The following is a 25,336-nucleotide window of genomic DNA, read 5'->3' on the forward strand; positions in this document are numbered from 1 at the left end:
ATTTCTGCAGCATATGCATGTGAATATCTATGTAGATAGGAAAGTTTTCTACCAACAGAAGATCGTGTACCTATTCGGTGCGGCGGTACTAGGAGAAATCCTCAATTCCCCAAACCCTATCATTCTTCCCATATTGGATTACCATCATTCCTTTTGTAAAGAGGTTTGGTGGAGGTACAACCTCAGAGAAGCTTTTGTAAAGAGGTTTGGTGGAGGTACAACCTCAGAGAAGCTATGGCAGCTACTAACGGAATTAAAGCAGGGAGGTCTGCTAGAGTATGCCACCTACGAGTCCAAATTTGTAGACTTATGGGAGAGATGGGTTGTCTCACTGGAGGAAGGCGAAGGAGCGCCTAATTTCCTAAAGAAGGACCGTTTCATTGCTGGTCTATGATCGCCACTTAGAGAGAAGGTGAAGGGAAGGTTTCCTGCAACATATGAGTTGGTAGTCGAAGTATCCCGCCTTAAAGACAAGAAGCTGTGCATGCAAGGAAGAGTAAACGAGTCAGAGGAAACAAGCTCGGCCCGACCAACCCCACTGACTGCAACAACCAATCATAGAGCCCAACCGCAAGAGGCATCACAAAAGCAGCAAGACCTGTGCTGAGTTGCATCACCACCCAACTAGAGAGTTTATCTGTGAATCTAGTGCAGCAAGGGCATGCACCTGCCAAGAATCCAGAACAAGGAAGAGGACAGCAAAGGGAGAACCAAGAGTACCACTGTTACAACTGCGGGGAAGACAGCCATGGAATGTACTACTACCCACACCCAAGGAGGCAGAATTTCAATAGAGGAGGGAGACATAATCAGATCTCTCCGCCAAGAGCAAGACCACCACCACCTAGGCAACCAAGACTGATCCCACTGGTCCAAATCCTTCGATCACATGTATAACAACAACCACCACCCCAACCTCTCATTCCACCACTACCCCACCACCTGCTATGAACCAAGTGGTGAGTGTTATTAGCTTGGAGGCTAAAAGGAAGGCAAAGGTAGAAGAATCACTTCAAGAGAAGCACAAAGGGAAAGCAAAGGTAGAAGAAGTGGATGCTATGGGAGTGAAGCGTGCCAGGCATGAGGAGGCCTCTCAAAGAGAAGAGAAGATGAAAGGGAAGGCCAAGTCTATCAAGCAAACAGCTAAACCGCGATGGAAAATAGACATCGTGGACTTCTTACTAGGTGAATATGCAAAACCGAAGGCATGCCCCGGCCGACCCCAAAAAGACATACACACTACACCGACGCACCAGCAACACACCATTCGCCGGCATCACGCAATCACGATGCCATTTTCAGTAATTTGTAGGTTGTGTTCATCATTTCTTCAGTTTTCACCCAAGCCATTGTAAAAAATCCCAATTTGTAAATTCCCTCTCTCTAGGTGATGGTCACAAAGGCCCACCTAGAGATTCTCATTTTAATAACCTCCCAAAACAAAGCAAGGGTCAACCACACCGGGCCCACTGCTTGCTTTGTCTCCCCGATTAGCTTACCCTAATCCAATCGGGATTACCATAATCCAAGCAACCAACACCTATAAATTGGCACTGAGAGGTCACTATCGGGGGGGGGGGGGGTAGTTCATGAGAGGTCAGCACTTGGTAGAGTGTAGTGGGAAGAGTTGACAATATTGGCATCACGGGGAGGGGGCTTGTGTGTTGGTTTGCAATTGCACCATTCAAAGGGAGCCACGTCCACCTCTCGACTCCAATGGTCGATGCACACATGTATACACGCTCTTGGTAGCAAGCTTCACAATCATTGAGTCGTCTTAGAGAACGCACCAAGTAGTTTTCACCATTATTTCTCCCTACCTCTCTATCACCATGGTGTGCCGCCTCCCTGGAAGGAAGGTCATTGTAAATACTGTAGAAATAATTCACCCTCACACCCCTGAGGGTTTTCATCATTTGTCAATCTGTGTGTGTGTGTGTGTAAGTTTGCGTTGTTCACATCATCGTGGTCTGAGTCCTAGGCACTCAAAGCTAGGTGGTGCCCCCTGTTTTCTTTACCGTGATAGGCTCGAGGCGTACCATGCGGCCCTTGGCGTTTTAGAGGCCATCGGGGTTCGGGGTTCGATTTGCTCCTGTCAATACGTTGTAGTATGTGGGGTTCAATTTCAATGTCCATCATTTATCTAAGTTGGGCTCCATTGACACATGGATGGAAGCAAATTTTACCACTTATCCTATCAATGAATGGAAGCGAGAGGAGATCCACCACTTGGGTTGCACATGTGGTGGCATTGTATCAATAGGTTATGCCTAGCTTGGACAAGTGATGCTCATTGATTCTCTTCATGATGGTAAAAGTAAGCCCAGCTTGGATAATTGGTGCACCTTGATTCTCTCCATGCTATGACTAGGGACAAGCAGTGGTCCTTCAAACCAATTTCCCCATGCAACAAACAAATCATAAGTTTGCAAAAAAGTGGTGGACCTTGAAATCCATAGCTACTTTACCCACATGGGCTCTAGCACGAATAATGGGTGATGTTTTTGTCATCATTGTTTAAGGAATCCTAGCTTAGATTATTTGTGAATCTTGAGACTAAATCTCCATTCTATAATTGAAAATAGGGCCATGGACCTTATATTAATGTCCTACTGCTTAGGTTGGACAAGTGGTGGACCTTGATTCTAAATATGCTAAGATTGACTAGACATGTCATAAAATCTAATATCTAACTAACTAAATTGATCACTTAATGTGGGAGAATAAACGGGAACAAGTGTTAAGATATAGGTATGTGCTTATAGATCTATCTCAACACGGGGCCAATGGTAAAGGGGCCCAAAAGGGAGATGGTCTATCAAAGAGCAAGGCTAACCAATGGAGCATAAGACCTTAGGGTTAGCTTCATTGAAGACCTCCAATAAATGTGTGTAAAAGTCCTTTGACCTTAAGTAAGCTAGGGCTGAGGTGGGAACCCGGCCCAAGCTCGAGGTGCTTGTCATGCTTGAGGTGTTTTTCATGCTTGAGGTGCTTGATTAAGATGCTTGAGGTGCTTGACTGGCTCCATGCTTGAGGTGCTTGACTTGCTGCATGATTAAAGTACTTGAGGTGCCTTGAGAAGCTTGCCTGAGATGCTTGTTGGAACACCCCTAGTTCAAGTGCTTTGTCATGCTTGGTGAGTAAGGTGCTTGATCACCTAAAAGTCAAAAGCATTCCTACAAGAGGGGGGGCGAGCCCTTTTCCTAGGGGCTAGAGAGAGAACACCCACTCACACACACAAGGGAAGCCCAACTTGAAGAGGCAGCAAGGACACATGTCAGGCCCCTACCCATGTTACCTTCATGTGTTGCTTGAAGCCTATTGGCTAGGCTTCAAAGGGGTCCAATGATAAATTACATGAATTATCTAATTGTTTTAGCATTTATCAAGTCCTCTCTCTCAAAGGGGAAAGGGGGCACTTGTCCCAAGGCTACCCATGTTGCTTGTAATGGCTCTTGCTTGTGATTGGCTAGGCCTGGAGGGGTCCAATGAGCTTCAGGCATGAGCTACAAGGGGGGGTCGACCCAAGCAAGCTAGGGGGGTGCCTAGGGGGTATACTCACCCACACACACTCACAAGCACTCTCATTGTGTGATATGCAAAGTGCAAGAGCTCCCTCTCCAAGCAAGTAGAGGTTGAGAGCCTACACCAACACTCTTGGCTATGGCTTGATACCTAAGAACCCATTCTACAATAGAGAATTGGTTAAGAACTTATGCATTTCAAGCATACCTTTGACAAGTAGTACTTACTAATTGATTTAGATCTGGTTGAAGTTTATGATATTTAGACTAAGAGAGAGTGAAACATAAAAAAGGTTAGGTTTTCAATTTGACTTTGTTTATAGCAATGAGTATATTGGTAGATGGAATTTTCCATCTAATATTACCATATGATATACAATATAAAACTCACATCTATTGTTTCATTGACATTAAATGTTCTTGCAAGAGTGTTCTTTGATGACATTATCATCTAGTCAAAGTATATTGAGGAACATGAGTAGTATCTTTAGGTAGTATTTCAAGTTTTGAGAGACAATAAGATTTACAATAATATTTTTTTAAAAAGTTTTTTTTAAAATGATATTCAATATCTAGATCACATTATCTCCCAAGCAGGGATCCAAATGGACCATGAAAAGCTAGAAGTAATAAAAGGATGACCTATACTAAGGAATCTGCATGAATTGAGAAGCTGTATAGGAGTGTGTGCATATTATAGATGCTTCATAGAGAATTTTTCATTCATTGTAGGACTATTGTATGATTTGAGTAAAAAGAATGTTAAAATCTGTATGGACTGCAAAAGAGAATGATCTTTTGAAAATCTCAAAGCGAAGCTTCCCTCTCAACCAGTGTTAATATTACTTGACCTTTTACAACCTTTAGAAGTCTAGTGTGATGCTTGTGGAGCTATTTTCTTCAAGAAGGGCATGCCATAGCAACATACAAGAGTAGGAGACTAGATGACCAAGAAAAGAATCTAGGCATTTATAAAAAGAGTTGCTATCTAGTTTACATACCTACATGCATGGAAGTATTCAGCTTCTCAGGGTACAACCAACTCCATTTGTTTTGTGCACACCAAAGTATGAAGTACTTTTGATGCAAACTAAATTAAGTGATAAACAAATGAGGTGGGAAAACACTCTTTCACATTTTAATTTTCATATTGCTCACATAGTTGGTAAGCACAACCAAGTGGCCAATGCACTTTCATGAAGACCAAGGGTGAATGGTCTATGATAAATGAGTACGCTAATAAGATCCATAATTCAAAGATGTAATGTTAATCATTGCAGTAGGTAAGAAAGAGAAACCATACAGTGTGCAAGATATTTACCTTCTCTATGGAAATAGGTTATACGCTACACATAATTTATGTAAAAAGGTTACTTTTATTAGCCAGAAATGAAGGCAGGCATATCAAACTATGCTGCCAAATGCATTGTATGTCAAAAGAAAAAGTATGATAGAGAGAAGCATGAGCCTCCTAAAACCTTATAACAGTGAGCCACCCAAAGAGCTGGTAATTGAAGAATTGTTTGAGTATGAAGGTCAAGAAGAGATCCTGTAGCAAGAGAGAGTTTTACAACATGAGGACAAGGTTTTAAGAAGTGGTAAGACTATCCAACAATATCTTATTAGAAATACTATCCTTTCAAAGATGCAAGGTGGATGCAAGACATCCAACTACTAAAAGATAATGTAAACCTTGTAAATACTGACAATGACTCCTGTCAAACGTAAGAACCAAGTATGTTTAATAAAGAATTTTGTCTTGTTTTGACTCTAAGATTTATTTTTAATGTTCATAGGTTTTCAGTGTAACATACTGTGAGTCAAGCTCATGGTAGCTTAATCTCTCAAGCACCTAGTAGACCTTGCCAATCTACTATGAAAGATGATTAGGGCTAATAAGGACATGCTTGTGACAAGAAAGTTTTCCAGGAACTAGGTGAAGTTGATCACCATTGTGGAATGGGTAAAAAGGGATCCTCTACCCAAAGCAATAAGAATAGCTATGACTTTATTTTCCCTACTCAATATAGTCAAGGATGATGATTAAAGCCATATTTAGTACTTTTCTTACCTTTAGTCAAGTGTTTGTAGCTTCAAGCATTATTTAGTCATTTTGTAATGAAAAAGGGTGGAATCTCTTCAAATCAGGGACCATGGGTTATCCCGAGTAGTTGTAATGCTTTGGCATGTTGTATAAATGAAGGAGAAGAGATTGAAGCCCCATGTATTGTGCTTTCATAGTATTCTTGAGTTAACACTGTTCAATTATGGAGAAGTAGCCTGTGTATTTCTTGATTGCGTTTCAGTGCTGCCTAAATAATATGAATTCTTGAATGCTGTGTGTAATGTACTTGAAGTTGAATTATGTAATTGGATTGGTACATTCCCATGACCCCAGTAACACTTGGCAATCCGGTTGACTGTGGAAAGTATTCAATCCTCCATTCAAGAAATGGGATTAATTAGGGCGAGATTGGGGCTGATGGAGAATGAACCTAGCGAGTTTCTACAGGAGTTTCGCAATTGGACAACTGATGAGGAAGAAAGGGATAAGTACAACAATACTTTCTTGGAAGAATACCTTGATTCAATCAACATCATGTAAGCTAGACACAGCCAAAGCATAACAATCTGATGCATAAGATGCATGGTGAGAGCCTAAACAAGTACGACTAGACACAGGTGTATCCAATTTACTGTCACGCAATGTATGCACCATCCATTTTGGCATACCTCTAGCCTGCTCATTTTCAACCCTTTCCTCATCAAGTACATCATGTACATCTGCATCAGTAATAGGCTAATCTGTAACATTTTTAGAAACCCCCATAGGCTATACATTTGCCTCATTGGAATTTACATTCGTATTTCCAGCACTGAAAAGAGGCAACAAAGTGTCGTAAATATTCTGTGAGCTTACATTACCGTCTCCAGTACATGGCAGCAAGGCCTGAACATAATCTTCCACAAACACTACATCTCGTGAAACAGAATACGCTTTGTTTGCGGATTATCCAACCTGTAACCTTTGCTTTTAGCACTATAACCAACAAAAATACATTTGACAGCCTTATCATCCAGCTTTTTGCACTGTGTTTGTGGCACCAAAGCATAATATGCCAAACAACCAAAAACATGCATGTGCTTAATAGAAGGCTTTCTATCATGCCATGCTTCATATGGAGTAATAGACTGTAAAGATTTTTTAGGACACCTGTTTAGTACATAAGTGGCACACATGACGGCCTCAAGCCAAAACGAATGCGGAAAAGCTTGACTTTTGACCATACATTGTGCCATTTTCATAAGTGACCTGTTTTTCCTCTCAGCAACACCATTTTGCTGAGGTGTATAAGGCACTGAACATTGGTGTTTTATCCCGTGACTAGCTAGAAATGCATTAAATTCATGAGACATATACTCCCCCCCTCGATCGGAAAGGGTGCCCATAGTACATTTCGAGACATTTTCAGCCATAACCAGAAATTGTTTGAAGCACATAAAAACTTCGGACTTCGCTTTAAGTGGAAATACCCATGCATGCCTAGAGTAATCATCAATGAAAGTCACAAAGTAAAGAAAATTTCCCAAGGACGGAGTTTGCATGGGCCCACAACATCACTATGCACAAGTTGCAACCTGCATGTGGCCCAAACTGAACCATCCTTTGAAAACTTTGAATGCTGCATCTTACCCAAAATACAACCTTCAAGAACATGTTTGACAGCTGCTTCAAGAGGCGGCAAAGAAGAAACCATATCAAATTTCTGCAAACGCAACAAACTGGCAAAACTCAGATGACCGAAACGTGCATGCCAAAGTTTTGCATCTGAAATAGCCCTTGAATCTGCAACTGCATTTGAAAAAATTTGTCCACATTTGTCATACAAAGTGAGATTATACAGCCCACGGCACAAAAACCCAGATGCAACAATTTCATCACCAAAACTGAGATCATGAACTATACATCTGTCCTGCAGAATAAGTTGCTCATTGATATCCTTGACACCAGCAAGAAAAGTGTCCATATCATCTTCCTCATGCATAATCTTTGACTCCAGCTCTTTACACACAACAAAGCAATTTTAGCCTCATTGCGACTTGCATGAAGACCAAATATCCCAAGCTTGTTTTGCAAATTTTGATGAATTAATGTGAGAAACAATGGTGCGCTTCATAGACAACACAATCAATGCATGAGTCTGCACATATTTTACATCCCAACGAGATTGTTCTGCCGTAGGCAAAACAACTCTAATAGCAGGAATCCTCGCAGCAAGACCTACCACATCCTCAACATCGCCTACATCCTCAGAACCAGGACGTACATCAATGCCCTGCACAATATTCCAGACGCCCTTTGACACAAGATAATGTTGCATCATGTAAGCCCACATAGGGTAATTTTCCCCAATCAATCCGTCCTCAATAGCAAACATCTTGAACACATCTGTGTTGTTGTCAGCCATAGTAAATGCTGCATCCGATGTGAAACCTACCCGAAAAGAGGAGAAACAAAGCAGGAACAACACATGTTATATAGCACAAACCATAGAAGACTGTAAGGCACTTGTTATACAGAAAACGACACTGACAAAAAATTTTGCACCAAATGACAAAATAGCTTGTGGTGTAGTACTGCATGTAGTGGAAACGGAGGCCGAAATGAGCCCGAATCTCAAATTTTTTTCGAACTGCGAATGCTCGCCAAAGATCACTCAAATCGGAGAAATTGAGCAGGCGTGTCCTGGAGCAACTAGTGACTAAGTTCTGGAGGATGCAACCTGCTCTGATACCAATTGTTGGAATTAGGGTTGCAGAGAAATGCCCACAGCTTGGAGAAGATGAAGGAAGCTCAAGGCACACAATAGAGAGTGTATTACTAAGTGTGCAATGGAAAGATAGATAGCCCTAGAGTGATGGGCGTATATACAATGCATGGGGAAAAAAACCTCCTAAAGAAGGAAAAATGCCCCGGCGGTCCTAGTGTGTCATAATAATCAATGTTTAATTCTCCTAAATGATTTTCTCATATTAAACTAATCATTTAATGTGGGGAAGTGCTAGGGGAGAAAAAGCTAGAATATTGGTTAAGCTAGCAGACCGGCCACAGTAGGGATCCAAAGGAGGGAAAATAGGGATCCAAAGGGGGGGGCCATCTGCAAAAGAGCCATGTGCAACTATGGGCTAAAAAGACCCTAAGGTTCAGCCCATTAAGACTTCCAAAATGCTAAGGTTCCAGAAGAGGGAGGTTGTGTCCAAAGGTCAAACCTAGGGGAAATTGGATGCTTTGTGTGTGACTAAAAAGTCTTTGCATATCGCTACATGGGAGGGGGCGAGCCTTGAGATTAGGGGATGAGAGAGAAAGTCACACACACACACACACACACACATAGAGGCTCCCTTTACACAAAGGGAATGAGGGACACATGTGATCTCCCTAGGCCAGATGCCCACAAGGTGTGCCCAGTTTCTATTGGATGACCCTTGAAGTGGACCAATGAGGATTAATCTAGAGTAAATCTAGTTTAATTAATTTAAAAACATTTAATAAAAGAAACCAATGAGAATTAAGTCTTCTAGAAGACTATTGGGCAGTCTCCCAAGGGGTCCAATGAGCATTCAGGAGCCCAATGGCTTGCCTGATTCCTATTGGCCAGGAGGCAAAGGGGTCCAATGAGGGTTTAGTTTAATTATTTAATTACCTAAAGCTCTCACAAAAGGGGAAAGGGGGACACATGTCAGAAGGCTATCACTTATGCTGCTTAATAGTCATTGGCTTGACTTGGGGAGAGCCAATGAGGGCTCAGCAAGAGCAAATAGCAAGAGGGCTCGCCCAAGACAGAGAGGGGGCTGATTTTTGCAAGGCATTATCACACACACACTCACACAATCTCATGTGTGAAGAAAGAGAAGCCTATCCCTTCCCAAGCTTTAACGGAGAGCTCATCACCTACTCCAAGCTTGTGAGATAGAAGCCTACATCAACACTCTCTTGGCATGTGGATGCAAATCCAACCAAGAGCCAAGCTTCAATGCATGCTCATCTCCTCTACCAAGCTAATTACTAAGCTAAGCTATGCTAATATGAGTGATTATGTGAGGAGATGTACATATTTCGCGTAAGATACTCCTTCTTCCTCTCAATCTACTCTCATACCCTGCTAGCTCTCACCATCTTCGAAGGTGTGTGAGGTCTTGGGTCTGAGAACGGGGATAATTAAAGTTGTGTTTGTTAAGTGTTTTGCTTAGTGCATGAAGCTTTCATCTTCATTGCACTAGCTAGTCTTGAAGGAACACAGAGAATTGTATTGTACAATGTCTCTCTTGATGGGAGAAACCATAATACAAAGCCTTTTGGAGGGGGGACCGGCTCCATGCAAATCCGGTCCTCAACTGTTGTCAATAGATTAATTTCTCTCTCTTTTGAAAGTATTGTTGACGCTATCTAACTCGGTGTTATGATTTTTGTTGCTCTCTCCACCCAAGCACTCTTGTAATTCTCATTAGGAATCTATTCTAATGAAATGCCCACTATGTTCATGCTAATTTCCGCTACACATAAGTTTTTAGACCATTAAATGTTACATAGTGTGTTCACACACATCACTACCACATGTATATGGTAAAAACACTTTACATTGTTTTCAGTGTGATTGTCTTTCATGTATCAAAATTGAGAAAGTGCTGAAGAAACCTCAAGAGGCTGAGAGTTTAGCAATCACTAGATCAAAGGGAAAGTTGAAGGAAAATCAGGAAGACCAAGAGAAGGAGATTAAAGGACCTATTGATTGGAAGGTCCAGGATGCAATCAGACTAGGAGTGTTGAAAGAAATACAATCAAATAAAAAAACTGAAGAAGTTCCAAGTTCATGGCCAGGAGAAAAAATGCAGGTACTATGGGAAAACATATGCAGGAGGACTTTAGAACCTGAAAGTTCGGACTCTCGAGTGAAGGTGGGGCAACTATTGAAGTTAGTCCCTGATTTCAGTCAGACTTTTTTCAAGAAACTGTCAAACCAAACCAAAGATAAGGAGGAGAAGCAAAAGGAAGAAAACAGTTTCATTGATTTAGCTCAAATTGATTGTGGAGATGTAGCTCCAGTGGATGTGGATTACAAAGTACCCGCCGTGATAAATATTAACATTGGGAAGGTGTACCTTCCTAATGTGTTAGTGAATGGGGGTTCAGAAGTGAATATTCTTCCTGAATCAGTTTGCAAGAAATTGAACCTCACAAAATGGGAACCAACACCTTTTATGGTAAAGATGGCTGATCAAAGAAGGGTACAACCTTTGGGGACTCTCAAAAATCAGACATATCACTGTGGCAGGATTACCTTTTGTAGTCAATTTTGTGGTAGTTAAACTGGATGAATCAGCATGCTCTTAACCAATGATTTTGGGATGACCATGGCTTTAGGGAAGCTAAGGTGAAGCAGTTATGGGGAGCAGACACAATTGTGATCAAGCATAAGAAGAAAAAGTTGAGGATACAGATGGTACAAATGAAGATTATCCACCTGGTTTTAGACCTCTATATGCAGAAGGTATCAATATGGGTTCAACCATTGAGAAAGATGAAGAAAAAGAATTTATTCAAAGAAATAAAACAATAGTTCCAATTTTTGAAGTTGATGTGAAGAAAATTGCGAATATAGTTGAAAATCAGAAACAGTTACCTGAATTGAAGCTGAAAGATACTGGGAATAAAACAGGAAAAATGGCCAAAGAGTAGATATTGGAAGAGGAGAAAGAAGTCATTGAAGCAATCAAATATGCAGAGAAGATGTTTGAAGAACAGATGTCTAAAAGTTCAAGAGTCAGAGAATATGAATTGTAGGATATGAATTTGGGACCTGAATATTGGAAGAGGAGAAAGAAGTCATTGTAGCACTCAAATATGCAAAGAAGATGTTTGAAGAATAGATGTCTAAAAGTTCAAGAGTCAGAGAATATGAATTGTAGGATATGAATTTGGGAACTGAATATGACCCAAAACTGGTGAAGGTATCCACTGAATTGGATAAGGAGTTCAAAGAAGCATTGAAAGATTTGTTATGGGAATTTAAAGATGTCTGATGTATGTCAAAACACTGGAAACTTGAAGACATATGCAGTGCTAGTGAAGCAACAGAGGTACAGGGTGAACCCCAACTATGCCAAATAGGTTAAGGATGAAATAGATAAATTGTTGGAAGTTGGTTTCATTTACCCTGTGGATAAAGTGACTTGGTCATCACCAATTGTGGTAGTTCCAAAGAAGAATGGCAAAATCAGGGTGTGTGTTGACTACAGAAATTGAATGTTGCAACAATTACTAATCCATTTCCTTTGCCATATTGTGACACTATGTTGGATGCAGTGGCTGGAGCAAAATATACAATTTTATGGATGGTTTTAGTGGGTACAACCAAATTGGAATGGCCCTCAAAGACAGAGATAAAACAACTTCCATAACTGAATGGTGAGTGTATGCTTCTATTGTTATGAACTTTGGATTGAAGAATGAACCACCTACTTTTCAAAAAGTGGGTTATCTTTGGTCCTTACTTGACTACTTTCATGAAGGTATTTTTGGATGATTTTAGTGTGTCAGGCAACAAGGAGGATCATCTTAACCATTTGAGATTATGTTTTGAGAAATGCAGAGAAGCAAGGATTTCATTGAACCCTGCTAAGTGTGCTTTTGTTGTCAAAAGAGGTATCGTATTGGGCCATATCATGAGTAAAGAGAGAATACAAATAGATCCAAGGAAGGTGGAAGCAATCCTGAAAGCTTTACCACCAAAAATAGAGAAGCAACTCATGAGATTTATTGGACAAGTAAAGTGGCATGGAAGATTTTTTAGAATCTTGGCTCATGTTTGTGTTCCCCTTACTCAACTGACAAGAAAAGATTTAGATTTTGTGTGGAAAGAAGAACATGAAGCTGCATTTAACCTGCTAAAAAAAATGCTGGTGATTGCACCGATCCTGATTCCTCCTGATTGGGAGTTAAATTTTCATTTATTTGTAGATGCATCCCTTTCAGCAATGGGTGTAGTTGTGATGCAGGAACCTAAAAAAGGGTGGTTTAAACCTATTTATTATGCTAGTAGAGTGCTCTCATCTGCATAAAGAAACTACAAAGTTACTAAAAGAGAATTTCGAGGATGATTTTTGGATTGCAAAAATTGAGACATTATTTGTTGGTAAATAAAGTGGTGATCCATGTGGATCATCACGCTCTGGTGTATTTAGTCAATAGACCACATCCTTTAAGAAGGCTGGCTAGATGGGCACTATTGATGGAAGAATTTGACTACTTAGTTATTAACAGGCAGGTGATAGCTGACTATTTGAGCAGGTTAGCTACAGGAGAGCCACCTACTAAAGTAATAGACGAGTTACCTGATGCAAATGTGTTTCCAGTGGATTTTGTGAACAATGAGGATTCTTGGCCCTCTAGCATTGGAATCGTGGTCATGCATATCTAGATACATTAGTTCTTTGGAAAAACCCTCCTCATTTGGCTTACAAGAAGCATCAAAAGGGATTTCATTATTCTCCAAATGCTCAAAATCTAGTAGAGCCTCAGTGAGAAACTGCATAAGGTCAACATCAACAACATTTGGATAAATTAGATCATTTACAAATCGAAATTTCTCGATACTATTAGCATCCATAATTGAGAATCCTTCCAAATCTTCATCCAATAAATACATAAGCTCTGGGTCTACCGCTTCAAAAGAATCTTCTATCCTGCACATCTCAAGCTGCAGACTAGGATTCCCGTATATAACATGCATACTAGCCACACATGTTGTAGACTTCTCTTCAATTTTCTCACCATCTTCACATCCTTTGATAGGAAAATCGTCAGTGAAAGGAATTTTGATTTGAGGAAGAGAGTCACATAAGACCTTATTTATCCCATTCATCATATGTGCAACCGAGTTGGTTTCTCCCTATAGCAAGGTACAATTCTTAACAAACTTAAAGGTGTCATCATGGTTAGCAAGCTGAAATTGATCATACCGTGAGTAGAGATTCTCCACTGAGTAGATCTCCCTCCCTGCACTGATACCTCTGCAAATTCATCCACAATTGGACATGTACCTACATTCCTAATTTTGACCTTGTTCAGTGGCTGCATGTCTTGGATGAAGCACAAAGCACCATTCTTCTTTGGGATTGTGAATCACCTATTTAATTATGAAGCAAAAGAGGGCTTCAAAATCCCCTTTTTGATCTTCTCATTGAATAGCTCTACTAACTTTGGCAAATGAGCCTTTGGAACCATAATAGGTCGCATATTCCAAGGTACATGAGGTATTGTAAAAATTACCATTGTAGCTACAATAGAAGGATCAAAACATCCTATCTCATGTGGCTCAAATGCAAAAGCCTTACCAGTGCAGTCTCGCTTCACAATAGTACTCTCCCAAAACCCATCATCTCTTTGTGTTTATGAAACTCTTTACTTACCTTTGATAACTCTTTACTTACCTTTGACAAAGGGTACTCTCAAAGATTTTCTCTATATCTTTCATGGTTCACACAAACAGTAAGAAATTGAATATCATGGTTTCCATTTTTTCTTCTTATTCTAGCATAAAATGAACAATCATCCATTTTTTTTCACTTCAAAATCCTAGTGGATTTATCCCACTTTTCAAGAAAGTTTTCAATCTTCTTGGATATAATATTTTGTTTGTTTTTTCTTTTGGCTTCTCTTGGACTGAGAAGATTGCTTACCTTCTCTTGGCTTGAGAAGGTTGCTTACCTTCTTATGAATACTCCGCTTTTTTCTTATTTTGGAGCTTTGATTGAGTTCTCATCATGACTTTTAATGGCACTATTGCTTCACTATCTGATAAACCATGTTGATAGTAGCTTTACCCTTGTTACTAGTATCTCCACCCTTCTTACCATAATCATGACAATAGACCATTGATGACACTAGGTTTTTATCAAGGTGAGAAAATTTATTTTTCCAATGATCATTTGCAACATAGTTATGGCATCCACTAGTTCTTGGTCTATGTTTAAGGTGTGGCTATTGTCTTAACAATACTGGTCTAGCTCCTGGATTTTCAATAAAGTGTACACTAAAGTGGCCTCTAGTTGTGCTGCATGTATAGAAGAGTTTTTACCACTGGTACATGTTGTGGTACATACCATCCCTCTTCCATTGATAGAGCTGAACTACCCTCTTCATATACAGTGATGATTGCATTGTGAGTAAAGCCATTTTTTGCATTCATACTCTCAAGTGAGACATATGAAGCTAGAAGATCTACTTTCTTTTTGTTAGGCAGCGAATGCCTTACCAAAAGAACTACATATTGGTTCGGTCAATGTTATTTTCTTTCATATTATTGAACCCATTGTTAAATTTATCCCTGAAGATGTATTTGGGCAGCATTTTCCCTTGATCCAATTTAGAGATATTAAGGATTCTACTATTTAGGAGATTCTAGGTTTAGGATTCCATCCAATTTGCACTTTAGTGGAACTTCCATTTTCCTAATGGTAAACCCCTAAGTTCTCATCATCTATTTTTACTTTGTTTGAAATTCCCAAATGCCAAAGTACATATCCAACTAAACCAATTAGAGTTGGTTTCTCTAGGACTTTGTCGATTGTTGGTGATAGCTCTATTGTCACTATCGTTACTATTGGTGATGGCTCTATTGTCACTATCATCACTATTGTCACACTTAGGTTCCACATAGTAGTACCTCTGTTTACGAGTCAACAACTGTGACTCGAATTCAAAACAAGGGATCAACCATGGGAGCTTATTATACCACGTAAGTGTAGGGGAGGGTTTTTTTTTTTGCAAAGCTACCATGGGAAACTTACCATACCACATAAGTGCAGGTGAGGGTTTTTTTTTTCAAGGTTACATAAGAGTGTAAGCTAGAGGTAGGCCCCCAATAATTAGCCCCCTAAACTTAAAAGTAAGGGAGGGGTGTGTTAAACTTGGGGGGTGGGGTGGACATAGGAAGGGAATTGTTGTGTCTCATAAGAATGGCTACCCAAGTGAGCAAGAGATCCTTGTCCACCAACTTGTGAGACAATGGTTGAATAAATACAATAGGTGCTAACATCTCTTTAGACCGTGTCCAGGTTGTGTTTTTGCAGAAGGAGTGTTTTTTCCAATACATTCTTTTTAAATAATTGTCTTTTTCTTCTTGGAAACCATGCCATTGTGAAAAAAAAGGTTAGAAAGTTTTTATTGTAGAAGGATCCTCTCTTTACTTTTCTTCTTTCTATATAAGGTTGCTTGAGTCCAAATGCTAAATATTAAACCAGGGGTATAGTAGTTTTTGGTAAAATGAAGACTATATAAGTGTCAAAAGGGGGGTCATACTTACCTTACACAAGTTGTATACACAAGTTGTATATAGGGGGTCTCCTAGACTATCCGCTTGTAGGTTGCATTCCCCTTGTTGTATGAAGTGAATCCCCCAAGGAACTCAATGTCATGTTCATCAATCCTAACTATATACTCTTCCACGGGTCTATATAACTATACCTCCATGCTCATTTTTCATGTAGTACATCAGACCACTTAGGTACCTATTGGTAGTCTTAGCTCTAGAGTTAGTGAAAGTTGAAGCCATTTCTAAACTAGTGTTAAAGTATAACTCAAATTTTTCTTAAAAAATTGGAACCAATCTTTCTCGTTGTTTAAGGTCTCTCTTTTGTTGAAGCCTCACTCTTCATATCTCTTATTAATCCATTATCCTTAAACCTTGTTTTGCTAGTATCAATACTTGGTTTTTGGTTGGTATTTTTGACCCAAACTTAAAGATCTAGAAACTACTCAGGTCATATACAAAATTTTCAAGTCAGATACCCCCCCTTATGAACATTTATCCACTATCTCTGTGGAAATCTAGACTAGGTCTAAAAGGTTTAAATGAATGCACGTGCCCCAAATGCTAAGTTTAGTACCCTAGCATAGTTTGGTTAAGTTTGGATTACTTTAGCTTGACAAAAATCCCGATTCCCAATTTGGTAGAATCTTTGAATGCACTTGCCTCAAATGCCAAGTTTAGTACCCTAGCATAGTTTGGTTAAGTTTTGATTACTTTAGCTTGACAAAAAGCCCAATTTTCAATTTGGTAGAATCTTTGATTTCATTTTCTAGTCTCTTTTTGTTGTAAATTCACCTATGGGCTATTTTCAACATGGGTATTCAATGTGTACCAAAAACTTTGCAAAATGTTGGTTTGATTTTGAGGTTCAAATTATCCAAACTTTAGTATGCACTATGTTCTGATAATGTATAATTAGCTAGGTGCACACTCAATGTCGAATTTCTGCTCAAATATCGAGTAGCATAAAATTTTGGATTTTTCAGTTTTTATTGTTTATGTGCATCAAACTAGTGGCTTGGCAACTCTTTTCAGCCTCCAATATTTAAGCAAATTTATACCACACTTCAAATCCAAAAATCAATACAAATATTTAAAATTCACTATGGCTATTTCTCATGATCGAAGTTAGATTCAAGGGTGGTTTACACCTCTAATGAGTGATTACATATCCTACTTCTAATTCCAAAAAAAACTATTAAGAGATGCCAAAAACATCAAATTAACACAATTTCCATACCGACTCAGTGAATATGGCTTTTCCTCAACCAAGAGCCTAAGAGACTATCCCATAGGTCTCTAGGTAATTCCCCAGTATCCCTAGATCCTTGATCATATATAACCAATCCATTGGTCACTTACGTGCCAAAAGAACTATTACTCTAGAATAAATTAGAGGAATTTTTAAGAGATGACGACTATGAGTGAATGTTTTATCTAGCTTAATTGGCTACATCGTGAGCAATGTCATCAAATAGTAAATGGCTTTCCATAATTCATTGTAACTTAATTTATTATAGATATATCTAGAATCTTGGGGGATCCAATCTTTATAGCAAAAGTCATGGCACTTGTGGGTGGAGAGTTTTAGAAAACTCTCTATTTATGACTAGTATATGGTGATTATGACCCCTCTTCCTACACTTATAAGAGGCTATGGTGAGAAAAATTAGCATCCCTTAACTTACATATGAATTTTTAGATGGCGGCATTTTGAAAACACACTATGGCTAAATCTTTTCTGTGTTTCTTTAGCATAGTTTATATCAATATACCATGATGGGGTTTTCCTTATTTTTAAGCCTCGACAAAAACCCAGGCTCCTATATATATCCAAAACAATCAGAAATTACAAGTCAAGAGGAAAAACTTAAGTTGTTGATATCATACAATAATGGAAAAATTTACAAAATAGTGCCCTATGATTCTCTATTAAAAAGTACTTCAAATTTGGATTTTAACAAAGAATTGATTTAAAACTAGGAAAATATTTTTATATGTCTTCTATTAAAATTTCAGACCTTCACCATGTTATTTTTTTTCCTTGCAGTCAAGCTACAAGGAAGGTTGGACGCAACTCACATCCATCAGCACAGAGGAGACATTTGACTATGCGGTGAGTATGCATTAGAACATTTTACTCTTGAATTAAGAACACAAAGAATGAACACATTAGAATTTGCATACTGCCTTGGAAATGGCATGTTTCCACGTATTTTACAAATTGGGTGGAAGACCGAGTAAACTCTTTTGTGCAAGGAAACTTAATGGTTTTTTAAAAAAATTATAACATAAGAATGGAAGAACACACAACAACAATGAGAGTATTTTGAGACCTATCCAAACTATGCTTCATTCTTTCTAATTGTTTTTACTTGTTCTTTGGAAGGTATACAAAAAAAGCATTCATATTCCGCCTCTCGCCGGTTGCAATACCCACATTGTTATACGAGTAGCTATTATACCACGCACCAAATACATAAATTACTCTAATGAGATCCCTGTTAGTTAGCACAACAATTTGGATCATGCTACTTTCTTATCTCTTAGCTGTGCACACATGCAAAACTGTTAACCATCTATCCCATTTTGCCCTATATTTTTACATGTCCACTTGCATTACAAATATAAATACAAAAAATTAAACAATATATTTTGAATATCATGTCTTTCCTTTGCAAACCAAATTATGTCCATAATATTATAGAAGAACCATTTCCTAATAAAATTCAACTCAAGGTCTTTCATTGATTTAAGATTAAAAGGTCATCAAATGACTTCTACTCACACTACCCCACCTCTCATACATTTATTTCTCTCCAGTAACTCAATAAATTCATATTAATCAAATAAATTCATATTTATATGATTAAGAATAGGATGGCTGATATTGTTTCTCTTCCTCTGGCACTTTCTCCATCAGATTATCAATTGTAAATCTCTCCCTCATAGAGCTAATTACGAAAGCAGTCTAGCTTTAATACCACAAATACTCTTAGCACATAGCTAGTCCCGACCTTAAGGGTACGTATTACAATATTGAAGATCTTGCATCACAATGATGGTGAGCCTTTAGAAATTACATGCCATACTTTTGCTTGTAGCTGGCCCACGGATGGGCCAAGCAGGTCGTGGAAGTAGGCCTCGTCCCAGCCGGACGCCAGCTTAGCGTTGAGGGCAGCCACAAAGCCCGACAACAGGCTGTCACAGTACTCGAGGAAGTAGGCGGTGACGGCATAGCCCTCGCTCCAGCGGTCGCCCTGGCCCCGCTGCGGCCAATGAGGAGGCGCCAGCCCAGCTGTGAGTCTGACGTAATCAGCAATGCCTTCCATGAGGCCCCCAATATCGGCATCGCCCTTCCCATTCCACTGCCACACATGCGTCATCTCGTGGTACAGCACCCCCTTCACCTCCGCTGCCACGTCCCCTGAGTAGGTTCCCACGTAGCTCTTGGACAGATGGATGTCTTGCTCGCTTGTAAAGGCCGGAATTCCGGCTGGAGGCTCATCGTCGACGTACAGCGTCACCTTGTCTACTTGCTTCTCCGGATAGGAGGGGGTTCCCCCGTACTCAAATGTCTGCTGCTGTATGAACGTTGAAGCTGATGCGAGTATGGCCTTTGCCCCGCTTGAGCCGCCCACTGTCTGATCGAACTTCTGCCCCCCTGGTTCGTTGACCGCGTTGTTGATGACGTCGTAAGCCGTGTCTGCCAGCACAGCCTCCCACGAGGCGCAGATCGTAGGGAGAGCGCCACCAAGTGTGTAGCGCGGGTTGACAGGCACGCCATTGGGATTGTGGATGGAGAGAGAGAGAGAGAGTGTTTCTGTGTGTGCGCGCACGCGCTCACTACAAGCTGCTCCTTCCCTCAAACCATTTATACTGCCGCTGGCACACGGTAGCTTTAGTTTTTGTCAAGAAAAACTTTGTCAAGAAGAAACTCATCTCAATAAATTGAAAGAAAAACTATTTCAATGCAGACCAAAATTTGGCCTGAACTAAGTCTCAGAACCTTTTTGAAATATTTTCTTTCCAAAGAAAACGACTTTGTTGAAACTTGTGAGCCTTCCATGGTGCTTCCTTCCTTGGGACCATGCTGCTCACAATTTTCATGTAAGAGAACTTGCCAAAACTCTTAATTAAGGTGCATGTCATCCATTCTCTTAGATTTTCATCATCCTTGGACATATGAGCAAGACAATTGCACAGGATCTCAAAGCTTTTACATGAGCAAGACACTACTAAACCGGATACCAAAATGTCCACATGTGGATGATTAGGGTTTGGTGAGGGTCTCCAACCATTATGGAAGTTCACAAATCACGTCCAACAAGATAGCATGGACATTACCAGAACTTGAACCAATGGTGATACAAAATTCTTAACGAGAATTTTGGCCCACTACACTTCTCATTTAAGGCACTACACATATGTGTTGATCCACCAGCTTGGACTGACGGCAGTAATGACATGATAGCAAGCACTAGTTTGCCTTGATTGATTCACTGTGAAAAAGGTGTGAATTAAATGACACGAGTAGTATTGTACCTTTCACCTCGTATCATCTCTTATTCTTGAAGTGATTCTCTCATCTTTTTTGCTAAAGAAGATTGTGTCATTGCAGCTCTCACAAGTGAACCATCTCGATTTCTTATGATTTTCACAAGTGACGTTTCAATGGAGTATCTTGTTTACCCTCTTAAGAAGGATGGTTCATCCTCATTGAGCTCAATCTTTAGCTCCTCTTTAGCACCTTAATCTTGATACTAGAGTCCAGATATGAAAACATCATAATTGGGGTAATCTCTCATATCCAAGACTCTTGGTGCTACTATTTGTTTAGCTTCCCATCTCTCAGATGAACTGGTAACACATATTTAGGAAAATAGGGAAAAATTTACATATTTGGAACGATTCTTTGTGTTTCGTGGACTTGAGGTAAGGTTGTATTGTACTAGGTTGTTGCACATATGAAAACTGAGATACAATGTTTAGTGGATGCTTATGAGTCTGCAAGATCCAATATGGTCTGTTTTCAACAACCATACTAAACACTAGAGTGTTTTTGCACATGTTAGTTTACACACACACACACACACACACACACACACACACACACACACACACACGCACGCACGTGCACACACACACACACACACACACACACACACACACACACACACGTACACACACACACACACACACACACACACACACACACACACACACACATGCTCATGCACCCAAAACAAAATTTTCTTCCCACACATGCTTCATTTGATAAAACAATTAAAATGTAAGTTGCAAGAAGAACTTGGGTGACTAAAGTGAAAAAAAACACCATCCATATTGAATAACATTTCTTGAAGATTACAAAGGTGGGATGCCATTATCAATGTTGATAATGACCCTAGCTATGGGTGGACTAAGTGGAATCATTGCTAGAAGATTACAAAGGTGAAAGGCCAATGCTAAGCGATCATTCCTCTTCATTTGCATTGACATTTGATGGTGACCCATGTTCATCTAGTTTCAACTGACTCTCTTTGGCCTTGAGGATTATTGCCTTTGGAATCTTGATTTTTTCAGGAATTTGTACACCCTTGGGCTTCCATGCCCAAATGATGCAGCTAGTGTCTTCCCAGCGTTGAGGATCGTTGATGTTCTCTCTCCAATACTTGTTCCAACAATCCTTGTAAACCTCCACATCACTTGCATTCTTCTTCTTTGAAATTGGTGCCCAGTATTGTATCTTCACCTGAAGATAGGTTGCCGAGTCATTGTTCTGATCAATATCTGTTGCTACCACTCCTAACCAAATTGGGTAATTTTCATCACAAGGTTGCACAAGTACAAAGTCTCCCTTTGCCACATCAAGAGTTGGGTTGAACTCCTCAACAGGTTTGTTGCGCATTGGACCACAATAGTGGCCCTCGATTATGTCAAGTGCTTCATCTAGACCATCTTCCAGTGGAACTTCAAGAGGATGATCTTGTTCACTTATACTCCTTGGCCAGAAAGAATTAAATAAAGTGTTTTCACTTTGTCCAGGGTTTTGCATAGCTTGCATGAGATTCTCCCAGTACATAAGAACTGGGTTGATCCACCTAGCATACTCACTTTCATCTCCTTTCTCTTGCAAGCGATCTTTCCACCAACTAACATACTTCTTTGATCCTTCCATAACTTTCTCACTATCTTTAACATACTCAAAGGGTGGTAATACTTTTGGAACACCTTCAGGAAGCTTGGCTCCTCCTTGGTTATTTCTCTTCCATAACTCTATACCATTTTCGGGTAACCAATCCACATTTTTAGGGTGTAGTTTGTACTGCATCAAAGGTATTCCATCACTCATATAGAACCTAAATTGCAATGGCTTTGAATGACCCACTAAGCTATCTGCTCCATCATGTAAGAACCCCTTTACAAATCCTTTAAAGTCTGCCACCTTTTGTAGGAGAAAAGGTGCTGGATGCATGCTAACACACTCACTGAAGATCTTCATCAAATGTGGAAATGTAAAAATGGCTTGTTTTCTAAGCTTCTCAGAAAAGCGACTGAACAATGCATCAATGTCTTCATGAGTGTGACCAACCATAAGAAATCCAAGTTTCACAGTGTCAAATACTCCTCGTGCAACCAACAATGATAGGTATGCAAACACATATGGATTCTTATTTTCTAAACCACAATTGTCAAGTTGCAACAACAATGTTCTTGGCAACCTCTTGAACCCAAATACATTGCCATCCTCATGTACATGTGCATTAGTAGCAAAGATTGATTGCATCCCTGTCTAGAAGCAAAATTCTCACTGTCCACATTCACATTTGTGATTAGATCAATCGGTCGTTGCCTCTTCATTCTGAGCACTCTGTTCCTTGTAGTACTGGTTTTTCTCCTTAAGAACTTTCATATGGTGATAGAGAGAAGCTGTAGAAAAATAAAAATAAAAAATATTTTCTCGTGGTTCTACACTTGAGTTTTCTAAGCTCAAGTCACCAAACATATGTTTATCTCTTCTTTATAAGTTTCTTAGACATTTTGAGAGGGATGCAATTGTGAAGTTGGGATCACTCGGCCATAATCCTAATGCAAAGTGACCATAAGCTATTTGTCCATGTCCATGAGTGAGCATTCCTGTCAAGGATACTCTAAGCCTCTCAACTCCATTGAGAGATTTTTGAACTGGTTTAATTTGTGGTATAGCAGTCTTACTCTGGTCCATCTTGTCATGTATAATGCACAAGAACTTGGTTGGATTCATTTCTAAAGAGCTCCTCCAAGCATAGTACAGATTTCTACAACTCATTTGTTGCAACATGTGTGCTCTCCTCTGTGCCATGTATCTAGCACACTCCACCTGATTTTTGGTAGACTCCAGCTTGACCTTTATTGATGTGCAAATGTCACATTTAGAGAATGTGCTTGATTTTGATAAAGCGACTGTCTTGAAGACTGTGCTCCACAACCTTGAGAATGTTGGCTGGGACAACGTTTTGTATTCCATTGTGACAAGTATGTCGTTTACTTCCCGCAAAATGTCCACTTGTTTGTACATCATTGGTAGAACACGTTGAGTTTCCCGAGTGCCATGCATGGTTGTCCTTGACTTATGTGGCATTTGATCTGGATTATTATCTATGAAGCCTTGTATGAGTGCTTTTGCCATCTCAACATGTGTCAAGCTCTTCCTTATTATTCCAGTGCTTCCATGATTGCCATTGCATGATCCATCCAAGAATTTTTACGCAGCGTGTAAAATGTTGACTTTCCTATTCCATGAATTACATACCATGCTTTACTACATACCTTCTTTCCATCAAAAGTAAACTCAAAGCATTCCTCTTCTTGATATTTTCTATGAGCCATGCTCATACGATCCAATACAAATGTGCATCGGCTAGTGTAGCTTTGTCCCCAAAAGTCTACCCTCGCTTGCATGATTTTGGATATGTTTCCAATCTGGCAGCATCGCATCTCACAACAATCAATTATTGCAACTTTGTGAATGTTTGCAGCATCACATTGTTTGTTGAAAGCATGAGCATTACCATTTTTTTTTCTAGGTCTAACTCTATGTACATAACTCCTTTTCTTACCTACACCATCTCTTATATCATAGTCACCAGCAATGGCATCCTGCTCTCTATCATTTTGAGTATGAAGAAGAAGACCTAGTTCTGTACTGGTGATACCTTCTTCAAAACTAGTTTCAGTGTTGTTATCTATGCCATCATCCTCATAGTCATCACTGGAAGCATATAAGCTGTCAAGGGAATCTCCTATTTCTTCCATGAGGAAATCTTGAATACCCTCCATGGCAGAAGAAGATCCAGTGTCTTTGATCAAGGGCTCACCATTCTCAAATGTGAGCTGCCTAATAGACCAGCTTACCAAATTCAAACTTGAAATATCACTTTGATGTGGATGCATCGACCCTTCCACAATGACACCCAAGCTACTCTCACCTAGTTCAGTACAGTTTATAGCCTCATATGGGTGGACCAGCAATACCACTCCATTACCAAGTTTTGTAGATCTATTATCAGCCCAAAGGATGATTCTTTTCTCTTTCCAACTCGCTCTATCTATCAAGACATCTTCTTGACCAACAAGAAAATCCTCATCTATTGTGTGATATTTTCCTCTGTCCATAACAATATTATGCAATGGCCATTTGATGCTTCCAACTGCTTGAGACATGGTTCTTGCATCCATTGTGACGAATGGAATCAAGAAGGTGTCATCAAAACTTTCTAGTACATGTATCGCCACACATGTTGTGCCAATCAATTCAAAACCACAACCTTGAGATGCATTAGTGGAATGAATAACCCCACGAGCTTTCCTTGTGGAACCATCAACAAGAAACACTGAATCACGTTGTTTTGGACCCTGCAATTTTTGAGAAAATCAAGAGATCAATAAAATTGTATGTGTGAACATATAACTCAAAATTTTATGCATTCCCAAGATACAATAACAATTTTGGCAAAATCTTGCATCCCATTCAATTAAGAAAATCTACACTGAGTCAATCCATGGAGGATGGTAGGAGGCTCGAGCTCAAGTTTGAGCCTGTATGCACATCCAAGTGCTAGAAATCTAAAGTTGACAAGAGTTGCAAGATAGGGACTATGTTACATTGCAGAGGCACCCATGGAATTTGATAGGAGGATGGAGCCTTTATGCACATCCAAGTTCTAGAAATATATAGCTCACAAGAGTTACAAGATGGATCTCGAGTTATATTGAATCAACCCATTGGGGATGGTAGGAGGCTCGAGCTCAAGTTTGAGCCTAAATGTACATCTAAGTGCTAGAAATCTAAAGTTGAATATAGGTCCAAGATGGTGCCTAAGTTACAATGCCGGAGCATAGATGGAGCCTAAATGTAGGTCTAAGTGCTAGAAATCTATAGCTTAAAATAGTTGCAAG

General features: G+C 39.7%; 1 pseudogene; it reads right to left on the reverse strand.

Annotated features, from left to right (window-relative positions):
• Positions 1–18,713: 18,713 nt before the first annotated feature.
• On the reverse strand, positions 18,714–24,217 carry LOC147458993 (uncharacterized; annotated as a pseudogene).
• Between the last annotated feature and the right edge of the window lie 1,119 nt (positions 24,218–25,336).

This window comes from Adiantum capillus-veneris, chromosome 4, assembly GCF_014529385.1.
Source record: "Adiantum capillus-veneris isolate H3 chromosome 4, ASM1452938v2, whole genome shotgun sequence".
Classification (NCBI taxonomy): Eukaryota; Viridiplantae; Streptophyta; class Polypodiopsida; order Polypodiales; family Pteridaceae; genus Adiantum; species Adiantum capillus-veneris.